At 34.2% G+C, this 12,391-nt stretch overlaps 2 non-coding genes across 2 annotated transcripts; both read left to right on the forward strand.

The window, feature by feature from the left end:
- Window positions 1-10,173: 10,173 nt before the first annotated feature.
- On the forward strand, window positions 10,174-10,246 carry TRNAF-GAA. The gene has a single exon. It is a non-coding gene; the product is annotated as a tRNA-Phe (tRNA).
- Window positions 10,247-11,011: 765 nt separating this feature from the next.
- Window positions 11,012-11,083, forward strand: TRNAT-GGU. The gene has a single exon. It is a non-coding gene; the product is annotated as a tRNA-Thr (tRNA).
- Window positions 11,084-12,391: the final 1,308 nt, after the last annotated feature.

Here is a 12,391-nt window from a genome sequence, read left to right on the forward strand (position 1 = left end):
TACATTGAAGAAGAATAAAGTTTGATTGTTGTAAATTTTGGGTGGGTTACAACTTAGAGTTATTATATTTTATTATTGTATTTCAAGACTTTTAATTTACTTTAGGTTACAATTACATAATGGTTAATTATAGCCATTAAGTATGAATGTTACAATTTTGGAATGCCTTTAATAGTTTCATTTTGAGGCTATATAAAGCCATGTATGTTGTATTTGTAAGGTAGACTTGGAAAATATAGTAAAAGAAGCATTTGTGCTCTTCTTTAGCCAATGACTATTTGCAATTCTATGTAGTTTAGGTTGCATGTAGAATCATTCAAGCTCGACATGATCAATCTTGCTTGTGAAGTGATTCGAATCTCAAACAAGTGTTTGAGATATTTGATCAACAAGAATCATTCAAGCTAGACATGATCGATCTTGCTTGTGGAGTGATTCGAATCTCAATCAAGTGTTCTTGCCTTAAGACAATCGATCAACAAGGTAATCCGAATCTTATTCCCCTTGTATTGATTCCTTATCATATCATGATCTCTCTCCCTCTCTCTTTGGCTAGTTGGCTAGTTGCACGATAAGCTGGAAAGCATATCAGGTAGGGAAAGAAAGGGTGCTCGATCTCCTGTAAGGCCAACCCTCAACGGCGAGCTCACCAGGCAATGCTATAAGTCCGATAGAAGTCCAAGGTTTCGTCTACTACGAACCAGGAAGCTCTTGGAGGAGCTAACATGAAATGAGAAATACATTCGTTTACGACAACTAATAAATAGATAGTGAACCTTTTGGTAGAAACTGAATGATCCCCTGGCTCGGGCAAGAAAAGGAAAAGGTAGTCGTACTCCTACTTTTTTCGTCGGATGATAGAAAAGTTTGAGCTAAAATTGAATCACACCTGGTAAGAAAGGCGGGCTTAGTAGGTTTCTCCAAACGTATAAACAAAAAGAGGAAGCAACCGGTCCTAAAGAGGATACCGATACCCATATATTCTCCCATGGAAGAACCTAGCTGAACCGGATCAAGGGTCCTAACTTAGTCCGACTGACCTTCTTTGGCTAGCCCCGGCCCTTGTAACAAGGTCAACCCGTACGTACTCTTTCCTTTCGTTTAGCGAGATAGCTTACCAGCTCTTTCGACTCATAGCAGCAGTATGAAAAGCAGAATCCTCATCCTGAGTCGAGTCCACATTGCCATACGAATCGACATCGGCAAAACCAAGAGCTCCTATTTTTTCTTTAATGAAAGCGGATCTAACAGTTTCGATAAAACCAACCTCTTCTAAAGAAGAAGTCGCTCTGCCTTGATCACCGTGGACATATGCAGCTCCCGCTTTATCTTTGCCTACCGTGAAAAGGAAAGTTCCCTCACAATAGGCCCTCCCAGCTCTCGAACATCTTTCTATCAATCGAGAGAGGTATAGAATAGTACAACAAACCAACAAGACAAGAATGGACTTATAAGATGGGCGGTCAGGGAAACGATTTCATTTGTGTTATCCACCAAGGAAATGATCAAGGAATTCAGATCCTGAATAAAGTACTATAGGCAAGCGAAGCTTTTGAAAATGAAAGCGTGTAGAACTCATATCCACTTTCTCTTCGATTCGTAAACTTCGGATCTGATCTTCCTTTCCTCTCTGGGTGACTAAGAGACAATTTAGGCCTGGCGTGCATCCGATTCGGTCAACAATAAGGTATAAAGCGGATTGAATAAATGGGCTTGAAGTTCCATTATTGTTAGGTCGAAGATCTCTACTAGGTTTAGTGCACTTTGGTAGTTGTGAATGTTGCCATAATCGAATGTCTTTCTCATTCGACATTCTCTCTTACCAAGCACTCATACTCGCCAGGGTTGAGGAGACAGTCCATGAGCTAATTGGGTTTCGAGCTTGCGTATACGCAAAAAGAGCTCGCTTTCGACTTTCTCCTCGGCGTTTTATGCCCGGTTCTGGTTCAGGAAAGGGTTGATCTCTTTCATTGGAGCACATTGATGCCGAAGTAGTCTTCGGAACCGATGGAGAGGCTATGACGACTTCAAGCTATTCAAATAGCATGACTGATACTACAAAGAAAGGGTATCTAAGTCACACTAGTGGAATAACTTTTTCATAATAATTATCTCGATATATCATACCAAAAGCCTGCCTGATGACTGATAAGGTAGTTTTTTTTTTTTCAGTGTGCGCGGTTCGCCTGCCTTCCTGACCACGAATAGGCTATGGGGCTTTGCACTTCGGCCCCTGAGAATACCACATCAAGGTGACAGGATTCGAACCTATGACACTCTGAAACTTCTTCATCAGTTATGAAAAGTTCCTAGAAAGAATACAATCGAACAATTTGTGTAATGCTCTTTTTGAAGTCGGGCTCGAGACGATCTTTATTCTTCCAAGAATATGTTTCATTCTCTATTCTCATGTTCTTGGTTCAATGTTTAAAATTCACATTTTAAATTATATTATCTTGCTTAATTCATTTTGATATAAATATTGTTGGGTGAGAATCAAATTTGAGACCTCTCACACCCAACGATAATCATACCACTTAGATCAAATACAATTGTAGTCCTTTTTTTTTTTGTTATTTTTTTCCTTTCAAAATTGTGCTTTTGTTTTCTTTTGGAGGGGCATTTCAAGAACTGAACTCTGTTTTCTTTTGGAGTTTCATTATTTTTTTCCTTTCAAAATTGTGCTTTTTGGAGGGGCATTTCAATGCCTAAACTCAAGACCTCTTGCACCTAATGCAAGAATCATACCACTACACCAAATGCCTTTATAGTGGACCATATATTTTGTTTATGAAATGTATCATTATTATTTCATTTATTGTCTTTGTTAATGAAATCCTTGAGCAATTATTATTATATCTTTTAAATCTAGACCGCTGTTAAATTATTTACATAGGGTTTACGATAATTACTGTAGAGAGAAGAAAAAAGAATAGAAGTACTGTAAAAAGATAATTATTGTAGAAGGATAATTACTGTAGAGAGAAAAAAAATTACTGTAGAGAGAAGAAAAAAAGAATAGAAGTAGTGTAAAAAAATAATTACTATAGAAAGATAATTAATGTAGAGAAGAGAAGAAAAAAGAATAGAAGTATTGTAAAAAGAATAAAAGTTATGTTCTAAAGAATAAAAGTTATGTTCTAAAAAAGATAATTACTGTAGAAAGATAATTACTGTAATTATAGAAAGATAATTAATGTAGAGAAGAGAAGAAAAAAGAATAGAAGTAGTGTAAAAAGAATAAAAGTTATGTTAAAAAAGAATAGAAGTAGTGTAAAAATAATAAAAGTTATGTTCTAAAAAAGATAAAAGTTATATTCTAAAAAAGATAATTACTGTAGAAAGATAATTACTGTAATTATAGAAAGATAATTAATGTAGAGAAGAGAAGAAAAAAGAATAGAAGTAGTGTAAAAAGAATAAAAGTTATGTTAAAAAAGAATAGAAGTAGTGTAAAAATAATAAAAGTTATGTTCTAAAAAAGATAATTACTGCAGAGAGAAGAAAAAAAGAATAGTAGTGTAAAAATTTGATGGTTCCATTTTTTAGGCTCATCTTTTGATGAATGAACATAGGGGCATTCCAAGAATTGAACTTGGGACCTCTCACACCCTAAGCGAGAATCATACCTTAGTTTCATTTATGACAAACTCATATGAAACATAATTGCATTAATAGTACTAAGAGTTGGAGTCTATAAACATTTCATGAACTTAAGTGCAACTCATGCTTCATTAAAGACAGATAAACTTTAGTTAAGTAACTGGAACTTTAAATTACTTCATGTGGAGCTTCAATTACTCTATGTTAGCTACTATCTTTTGGATTTATTAATTGGACACGAGTTCTTGGATTTAGGGGATTGTTTTATGTAATTTTCAACTACAACTTATGTTTTCAAATTTTTAGGTCATAATTTAGGTAGTGGTTGTATATTATGGATGAACACTAGAATTTCTATCCCGTTCACCACAACTACTCTATTTTTTGTTTGAAGGCTATAATTGTCATCTATGTTGTATGGCAATAAAATTTGTTTAGATGAAATTTTAGTTAAAGTTGCATATTTTACTTCTTGCGAGTAAAAAATTAAATTAAATTTGTTTCTTAGCATAATATGAATTTAGTTGCAGAGTTATTATGAATAAGATGGAGAAAGAAATTTTCTTTAAAATAATAAACAGACCCAAGTTCATCTTTGTTGTTGTCTAATTGTGATTTTGCAAAAAGCTTAACTAATAAGAAATATCAAGGTAAATCAAGAAATATCCTACACGTCATTCAAGATGACAATAAAATAGAGTTAAATTGAACGCAGTTTTAGTTTCATGTTAGTAGGTTTAAGATGAAGCATAATTATATTAATGATATTAAAGAGAAATTCGTGTTTTATTAGAAGAGACCAACTTCATTTAAGGTACTAGGAGTTTAAACTACTTCCATTGTAATTTCAATCACTCCACAAATGATTACAAATTTAGGGTTGGCTACTTGGACATCAATTATCAACTTTAGGTTATAATTTAGGTAGTAGCCATTATAATATTAATGAGCATAAGAGCTACAATTCTTCCATGGACCATATGTGTTATAGTTAAATGAATATATATATATTATGTATGTCAAGGTTTGAGTAAAGCACAAAGTAGTAAGGAACACCATTGTCAACTCTAAAGCCACCCACAACTCATGATGGAGACCGATGTAAAATATTTTAACATCCTTTGGCATCAAGATATAGGAAAGATGAACGCCGTCAAATTGGAAGCTTTACCTGTCTTAAGAGTCACAATGAGAACTCTAATCAAGCTGGAGCCTTGGACTAGGCAAATTGTTTAGTGATTGTTGAAATGGATGACTTCGAAGTCGTGTCAGGAATGAACGTCTTGCTGAAACACAAAGTCAGTTACATGCCCCTAGCAAAATATCTAGTAGTAATGAAGTCTAATCCGACGATAATTCAGAAAAACATCCATCAACCAAGAGGGTTGAAAATGATGTCGATATTACAGTTGAGAAAGAATCATAGCCATGATGAATTTATGCTTGCTGCTATTGATGTAATTGAAAAGGGGAGCTCAAGTGAGCCAACCTCAATAGAAACCTTGTTGCCACTACATGAACACCACGACGCAAACATGGTCAGAAAATGGATTTATCCCCTCCAAGAGAGACAAAAACAAGGTCAGATACTGAAGAAGGGAGAGAGAAACAAACCACTGAAGCAACACATGTTCACAAAGAAATATCATCTAGACGGATGAAAAGAAGGGTCAGTCGGAAGCGTCAACCACAATAATTTCAAGAAAAATAAAAAGTTCATATAAGTTAAGTTCAGATAAACTTCGAGTTCAAAGCAACAAGAACCAAAAACTCGTGTGAAAATACTATGGACTAGTGAAAGTTATCCATAAGATTACGAAGACATCACATAGAATCCAATTGCTCTTATGGATGCGGACTAACCTTGTTGTCCTCGTTAGTAACTTGAAACGTTATTATTTCGACCAAGAAGACATCAAGCAGAAGCAGGTGGTATGACATCATACAAATAAGAAAAAGTTTCAAGCGAAGAAAGTAGGAAAGACATGAATAGAGAAGACATGAAGACTCAACAAACCGAGAAGTGATTTTCAACAGCACCTAGTAGGTTGGAAGAGACTCCTCATTATGAGATCAGCTGGAAGCGCATTGAGAGACCAAAAGTCAGCCTTATCCAATAAATTGTGTTGGGGCAGATGTCACAGTCATGATTGCCCAAGGCGTGTTGCCTGTGGTTGCATGTTGCATGTCTCAACAATTCTTGTAAACGATTTGTTGTCCAAGGCGGTTATTTGGGCAATGTTATTGTTTACCGATTATTTGGGCGACATGCCTTGAGCAATCATGACTGTCACAATTGGCTAAGACATTTGTTGTCCAAGAGACACCTCTTATGAGGTCATGATTGGCTAAGACATTTAAAGAAGTTTTACCTAGGGCAACTTCTATCACAATCCTCTTCTCGCTCTCTGAAACTTCTTTAAATGTTATTGTTCACTAGTTATTTGGGTGCATCTTCCTTAAAAGGATTGTGACGATAGATGACCTAGATAAAACTTCTATTGGTAGATCAGTGCAATAGAGAATCTGTGTCCCTTTCCTGAAACCTTCAGCGTACAACATAACAGAGAGTTCGTAGAAAAATATCATAGAACAATTTGTGTAATGCCTTTGAAGTTAGGCTCGAGGCTCTATCTTATCTCCCAAGAATATGGTATATTCTCTATTCACATAGAAATTCTGCAATAGAAAGTGGTACCCTCGTCTTCTTTTACAAAACATTCTGAAGTCCTCATGTAATGTTTTGAAAGTGGTACCCTCATCTTCTTTTATAAGACTACCTCGGCCTTCATGGAATGATTATGCTATGTTGATTCTTAGAGAAGGGAGTAGGAGTAAGAGTAGATGACTCTTTATGGTCCAAGTCCCGAAAAAGTAAGTCTTTATGTCAAGAAAGGAGAGGAATCCTCGTAGTTTCCAAGATTTGAGGAGAATCATACATACACAAATTTCCTTTGTTTGTTTATTCTTGTTGTTTCCTCTTTTTAATTAACATGTTATAAAGACACTGGTAAATTATAATTAAATATAGCATCCTTTTTTTTTTCTTTTTTTCTTTCCCAATATCCTTCTGAATTACTTCTTGGTTCAAGGTTTAAAAAACCTATTTCAAATCTTATTATATTGCATGCTTCAATTTGATATAATTGTTAGAAAGCAAATCAAGATGCGTAAGTGGATTAAATCGGTAAGCAACTTCAAAAAGAGAACAATGAGTGGCAAACATTCGTCCCAAGGCTTAATATTCTTACAAATAATAGCCTTAAGCAATGCTTCTAATGTTCTATTAACCACCTCAGTTTTCTCATTAATATGAAGATGACATGCAGGTGAAAACAATAATTTGGTACCCAATTTATCCACCATACTTTCCAAAAGTGACTTAAAACTTTAACATCTCTATCTTTTTTTGTGTGCAGCAAACATTGGGAACATTGACTACAAAACTTATAAACATCGTAATTCATGGCAAAGGTCATATGGATTGTGATGAGCATTTTCTCTCATATCTTGGTTTCGCTAACTAAAGTTTTCCAATAACTCCCAAACTTCATTACCTTATATAAACCTCTTGGGATAAGGATTCATATAACGCTTCATAAAATAAGATCTACTGATGAATTTCATAGCATTTGAAGGTCATCTAGGTCATGAACCGAAGGTAAATTACCTTAAGGGCATTATGGTCATTTTACACCATTTATTGGTTTACCTACTTATCCTTATCCAATGACCACCAAATTTCATATCTAACCTCAACATACTATAATATGCTCAGTATTAAAATTTGATAGGCAGCGGAGCTCATATAGTGGGTTATTTTAATGTTACTTAAATCTCGAGCTATTTAATCGGTTCAGGGTCTTAACTCACGGTTATTTGGGTTTTTCTTTCATATATCATTAATTCATACTTGTTTTAGGGTTCATATGAAAATCAAAGCAATTTCTACAAGTATTTCTTAACAAAAAGTCCAAGGTGGCTACTTGCCTTGTCGTCGACTTTTGGGACATCCATTCTTGAGCTTCTAGTATCTGAATTACTTCAAATTTCCTTCCACGTACTCCTTATTGTGTCTAGTTTCTGAAACCATAAGATTTTCTATCAGAATCGGACTAAATTGGGTTTAACATTGAGAAAACCCGAGAAAATGTCAAATTTTGAGTTGACTTGGACAGTTCAGTTGAACTGGCCATATCATCGTTTTCTTCCTCTGAACAGGAAGAAGATGCGCATTTTTCGCGTCGCCGCCATCTGAAACTCGGCCTGTACAGCCACATTTACAGCATTTCTCTCCTCGATTTCTTCGTGAAACTTAAAGATGGGTATTACAAGGAAGGGCTAGGGATTGATTTGATGATACCTTCTCGTGGATCGTAGCCTAAGATATTCGCTTCGAAAGTTCATCCAAAATATGATTTATCGCTGGAGATAAAAACAAAGGATTTCTTATTGGGTAGCCGATTCTAGGGGTTTCAAGGCCCTATTTCTTCATTGAACCTCTTCCATATCCTTTCTTCAGGCTAAAGGAATTGGTTTGGAGAAACGTCTTTGAGTGTAATTCTTATTCTATAAAAAATTTAATGATTCGGGAAGTTTATAAAAATTAGAAAAAGTACCATTTTCTCAATGTTTTTTCAATTTTACTTGTTCTTTGCTTCTAGATACAACCTAGTGGGGATTATACACTGTCTCTTATTGGAGACCTTGAGTGTTGCAAATTCTCCTCTCCTTCGAAAACTTTCGGTCATCCAAAGTGCTTATTCTAAAATAGGTCAGGGTACAAGGTTCTTATTTGCCTTCTTTTTCCAAAGTGGCTTCTTCTACTCTATGATTCTTCCATAGGATCTTAACAAGAGAGATTTCCTTGTTTCTCAATCATTTGACTTTCTTGTCTATTATTTGAATCGGGTCTTCTTTATCCGTTAGGTCATCTTTCAAGAAGAAAGTTTCATGAGCCAGTACGTGCGAAGGATCTAGGGTCTACTTCCGTAGTACGGATACATGAAAGATATTATGTACTGCAGACAAGTTTGGGCATTGCCCGATTCTATAGGCCACAGATCCAATCCTTTCTAATATCTCAAAGGGACGGATAAACCTAGGGCTTAGCTTCCCCTTTTTACCCTACCTGAGCACCCCTCTCATGGGGTGCTACCTTTAGGAATATATGATCCCCTACCTACAATTCCATGTCCTTGCGCCTTAGGTCTGCATAGCTTTTCTCTCGGCTTTGTGCGGTTTGTATCCTAGCTTTAATCTTCTAGACTGTGGCGTTGGTAATTTGCACCAGCTCTGACCTAATAATTGTCGTTTGCCCCCCTCCTTCCCAAGAGATAGGGGATCGAAATCTTCGTCCATAGAGAACCTCGTATGTGGCCATTTGTATGGTGGCTCGGCAAGTATTATTATAAGCGAATTTCATAAGGGGTAGGTACTTATCCCAACTTCCTGCAAAATCCATCTCATATACCCTCAACATGTCTTCCAATATTTGCTTGAGCATTTCTGTTTGATCATCTGTTTATGGGTGGAATGTCGTACTATAACTGCGTACCCAATGCCTTTTGTTGAATTTTCCAGAAGCGAGATTTAAATCTGGCATCTCGGTCTAATACTATTGTCTTTTGTTGAATTTCCAGAAGTGTACCCAATACCTTTACTGATGAATATTCATTTTTAATGTTAGCAAGAGTAGCTCAGTTGGAAGATTGTTAGACTGAAGATTTGAAAGTCACACGTGTTTTATCCACGTTCAACGCACCTAATACAAGTTTATTATCTGACTATACAATCTAAAAACATAACTTGCTTATTCAATCTAAAATTAGTGATTATTTCTTTTTTATACATAATGAATTAATGGAAATACCTTTAATTATGAATTTTCATTTTTAATATTAGCGGGGATAGCTCTGTTGGGAGAGCGTCAGGCTAAAGATTTGAAGGTCACGTGTTTGATCTCCACGTTCACCGCACCTAATTCTAGTTGCATAACTCGACTATTCAATCTAAAATTAGTCATTATTCCTTTCTGAAATCTCAATGAATTATCCGAAATACCTAACGTGTTCTAGTTCACCGCACCTTATACAAGTTGGATAACTTGAATATCTTATTAAAAATTAGTGATTATTTCTATTTAAAAATTCAATGAATTAGCGAAAATACCTTTACTGATGAATTTTCATTTTTAATGTTAGTGTGGATAGCTCAGTTGAGAGAGCGTTAGATTGAAGATCTGAAGGTCTCGTGCTCGATCCATGTTAACCACACATGGTTCACGTTGCACAATTTGACTATTCAATCTAAAATTAGTGATCATTTCTTTCTAAAATTTCAATTAATTGGCGGAAATATCTTTACTTAAAAACATTCATTTTTAATGTTAGCGAGGATACCTCAGTTTGGAGAGCGTCAGATTTAAGATTTGAAGGTCACTTGTTCAATCTCCACGTTCACCGCACCTGTTTCTATTTGCATAACCTGACTATTCAATAAAAAATTAGTCATTATTTCTTTTGAATCAGCGAAAATATCTTTACTGATGAATTTTCATTTTTGATGATTGCGGGGATAGCTCAATTGGGAGAGCGTCAGACTGAAGATTTGAAGGTCATGTGTTCAATCCACGTTCACCGCACTTGGTTCATGGCACCTTATAATTTAGTTGATTATTATTTCTTTTTAAAATATAATGAATTAGTGGAAATAGCTTTACTTATGAATTTTTATTTTTAATGTTAGCAGGGATAGCTCAGTTGGGAGAGTGTTAAACTAAAAATTTGAAGGTCATGTGTTTAATCTCCACGTTCACCGCACTTGTTTCCATTTGCATAAGCTGACTATTCAATAAAAAAATTAGTATGAATTAGCGTAAATACCTCATTGGTTGATTAAGTTGCATAACTTTATTCAATCTAAAATTAGTGGTTATTCCTTTTTAAAATATAATGAATTAGCAGAAATACCTTTACTTATGACTTCGACGATCCCTTCCCGAACCAAACATGTTTTTTTCTTCTTCAAATATTAGCGAAGATAACTCAGTTTTGAGTGTCAAACTGAAAATCTAAAGGTCACGTGTTCGATCCATGTTCACCGCACCTGATTCACGTCACATAACTTGACTCCTGACTATTTAATTTAAAATTAGTTGGGAGAGCGTCACTATAGATCCGTTCACAGCATACGAATTAGAGTAAATAATTTTACTCATGAATTCATTCATTGTTAATGTTAGCTTGGATAGTTGAATTGGGAGTGGGCGTGGATTCCTAATTCTTTATTTGAACGACTATGTGGATAAGATATATTTATGTACATAAATTATTATTTATAATTTATAATAATTATATACACTAGACTCATCGTGGCTAGTGGCTTATTCAGAAATTGAATCAAATAGGCCTTTTTAACTCAGTGGTAGAGTAACGCCATGGTAAGGCGTAAGTCATCGGTTCAAATCCGATAAGGGGCTTTGGCTTTTTTCATAAAACTCCAGCCGTAGTATTCATATTTGATTGAAGGTAGAATAGACGACATATTTTTTTTTTGTAATAAAAAAAGTAAAAACCGTATAATTTCATTCAATTATAAAAAAGTTCTCTTTAATTATAACAAGTTATTATTATAATGAATAATATAATAGTAATTATAGTTAGAAACTCAAAATTGAAAATTATCTAGTGGCACATTTGTTTATTATTTTGATTCTAGAATTTCTAATTCTATAATTTCTATATTCTATAAATGCTCCATAAGACAGTAAAATGACTCATTTTATTGCATGGAACAATAAAATTGATGTTCCCGTAGAATTATCAATACATTCTACTTTCAATGTTGCTAAATTGAGTCCTTTTGATGTAGGTGATGATTTTTCTGATTCGAGGACTAATCCTGAAGAGGGAGATGATGATAAGAATCACTGTGTACATTCTACTTTCAATGTTGCTAAATTGAGTCCTTTTGATGTAGGTGATGATTTTTCTGATTCGAGGACTAATCCTGAAGAGGGAGATGATGATAAGAATCACTGTGTACATTCTACTTTCAATGTTCCTGTAACAACAGAAGAAATAAAATAAAATAGTAATAATAATAATAAATAAATAAATAAATAAATAAATAATAAATATATATATATATATATATATATATATATAAAAACATTTGCTAACGGATCCCTACTCCTTCCTTCAATCTCTCACCACTCCTTCCCTAAAAATAAATCTGGCAATTAATCAGGAATTCTTTTCTGTAAAGATTTACCGAGAATTTCTTTGTTACTACCCAAACAAATAGAAAAAACAAAAAACAAAAAGTTTAAGCAGATTTAGTTTGGGCTGAGGTGATACGTCATTTGAAGAGGTCAGTAGTGACATGTTAAATCTTCCTCTTATTTTATTAAGTAATATTAATTTGGTTACAATTATTTTGTTTTGAATTAGAGATTAAAGGAAAATAATTTTGTATGAGTTTTAGGAAATCACAACCAATTATATTTTAGATCTCATGAATTGTTTAGATCTCATGAATTGTTTAGATCTTTGAATTGTTACAATGATTTAGGTTGTGAATAATTTTATAGACAAAGGAAATAAGAAAAAAAAAAACTAAATAGAGATGAAATCCAGAATACTGTTAACCCATAAGAGAAAAAAAAAAGAAAGTAAAGATAAAAATGGAAGATTTGGAAGTAAGGATAGATTAACAAAATTGGCCAATAATATCTCCAAAATAATTACAGTAGAAGATGGAAGATGGAAGATGGAAGATGGAAGAT

Source organism: Cucurbita moschata, unplaced genomic scaffold, assembly GCF_002738365.1.
Source record: "Cucurbita moschata cultivar Rifu unplaced genomic scaffold, Cmos_1.0 Cmo_Scf00251, whole genome shotgun sequence".
Taxonomy (NCBI): domain Eukaryota; kingdom Viridiplantae; phylum Streptophyta; class Magnoliopsida; order Cucurbitales; family Cucurbitaceae; genus Cucurbita; species Cucurbita moschata.